General features: G+C 36.7%; 1 non-coding gene across 1 annotated transcript; it reads right to left on the bottom strand.

Moving 5' to 3' along the window:
• Positions 1–1819: 1819 nt before the first annotated feature.
• On the bottom strand, positions 1820–1966 carry LOC115873048. The gene has a single exon (XR_004048203.1). It is a non-coding gene; the product is annotated as a U12 minor spliceosomal RNA (small nuclear RNA).
• Between the last annotated feature and the right edge of the window lie 274 nt (positions 1967–2240).

The raw sequence follows: 2240 nt of genomic DNA, 5'->3' as shown, positions 1-2240 counted from the left end.
TGCATTGATAAGACATGTATCAATCTGAAAAGTAAAGATTCACCCTTGTAAGAAATGTTACAAGGAATTTTCCACTAGCTCCAATACCCATACTGAATGTAAACAGAGCTCAATCATGTAAGAATTCAATCTGTACAAAACAACAACTCATGGATTGGAGTTGGCAGACGGATTATACTTGTATACCCTCCTTTTCTCAACAGTTCTTTAACTTCTATGCCATTGGATAAATTATTGATGTTATCAACGGAGGCACTTTATACCCGAGCAGATGATTGATAGTGTTTTTGTTGTTGTCATATTTATAACCGTGCTAAAATATACCAGAGTTGTCTATAACCCATAGACAAGTGGATGTCTTCTAGGTTTCCCCTTAATTCTAGCCCCAATCCAAGAATAGTTAGTTCTTATAATATGGCTCTGCTCAATACTCACCTTCATGAAGTGATCATTCATGATAAGGGTGCTACAGAAAAGTATGGGGAAGAAAGTAGATGGTGCCCAGATGTCAATTGGAATAGTGTCTGGTCTGTTAAAGGCTTGTGTTCAAGCAAGCAACCATCTAAGTGATCCATCAACTGTTTACATGGAAGAAGCACACCAGCCTGTGGGATCCATAGATAACAAATAACAAAAGCCAAATTCATTATTAAATCTTTAAATCAAGGTTGTAGCTATATTGGAACAGGTACATACAATTCTTAATTAGCCTTGCGTTAGTCTTAATGCAAGAAAAGTCTTTTCAGCCTTTTTAATGATTTAAAAGGACCACGTGCAGCAAGTAAAGGGCATCAAGATGAAGGGTTTGTTGCAAGACTGGGCTCATTCAATCATTTCAAAGTGATGACAAAATTGTATTACATTAAAGGACAAGTGTGGATTATCTCTTTGTAACCTGTGATCCAGAGACTGCTTGTACAAGAAGGGGAGTAATAAGCTAACTCAGAAGTAGAAAATAATATCTAAAATTTAATGAAGAAACTTTTTAGAGTAATAATTTCCTTCAGAGTATGCATATAATTCCCCCTAAGCTAAGGAGTATGTTGTAAAAATCCACATTGTTTCCATTTGAACTGTGGAGCAACAGTCTGTAAATCCTGGAAGACATTACATCCAATCAGCTTTAGGAGAAGCGTTTGGTTGCAGACACATGAAATATGTATGAGATGGAAATAATTTGATTTTGAGAAATCTGCACACTTGTTGTTTATTCCAGTGACACAAGCTAATCAAGGAGTTGGCTGTAATTAAGTAATGTAGCCACAGCATCTGGTGGTGTATAATTGTGACCAAGCTGCTCTTTCCCAGTTAAATAAAGAGAAGCTTAGGCTAGGTTGGAATGCCTATGTTTTGCTGCCATGGCTTCATTTTTCTAATCCTCTCTAATTTCTATTCTTGTAAGGAATAAACAACTGCCATTATATCTCCCTATCCTTGGGGATATGTGGATATTCCAGGTCAACATTCATTTGGTAAAGATGTTTGCTTCATGTCCATGTAGACTGATGGCAATACCCCAAACTAAACCCAATATATAATGACCCAGGGCAGGGTAGAGCTGTCCCATCAGGTTCAGGTCCAAAGCTGTAATCTTTCCAGAAGAGATTGTCTCATCTTTCTCTCAGAGAACAGCTCGGGAGCTTGAAATGCTGACCTTTCCATTACTAAGTGGTCGGGCTCTTCCACATAAATCAAAGACATAGTTTTCAGTATGTGACCAAACACTTCTCACTCGTTCATGTCGCCATAGCTGTCAGAACTGTTATCATAGGAAGACATATGCATTCTTTTTCTTTTAAAAATTTTTTATAGGGGGTTTCGGGCAGATCGCAACACCCAGGCATCCCCCAAAGGAGGCAGGTCACCGTAGGGGTAACTTTTACCTGCTCAAAAATTCTCACATTATCAGTGAGGATCTGGGCATTACCCTGGATCATTATTTTCCTTACTCATAAGTTTAAGGCACGACATATCCATTTTGAAAAAGAACATTTTGACCATATTTCCAGTTAAAAAATGTTTAGAGCTTTGAATAGCTAATGACTTATACAAATGTCTATTTTGTTATGTTAATTTTAGGATAGGACCTCAACATTCACATTTGGGGGACTAAAAAAAACTTTCTGTTCTTTAAAGTCATTCTTTGTTATAGCTTCATTATATAAGTATGTTAAAAATTCAATTCAAAGTATATTCAAAATATTTGAAGTAATTACAGCGATTAATTCAACTCCGACCCA

The sequence above is a fragment of the Echinops telfairi genome, unplaced genomic scaffold, assembly GCF_000313985.2.
Source record: "Echinops telfairi isolate 266 unplaced genomic scaffold, ASM31398v2 ScPeMD7_4;HRSCAF=17, whole genome shotgun sequence".
NCBI lineage: Eukaryota > Metazoa > Chordata > Mammalia > Afrosoricida > Tenrecidae > Echinops > Echinops telfairi.
This window is presented reverse-complemented; position numbering and strand designations above follow the sequence as displayed.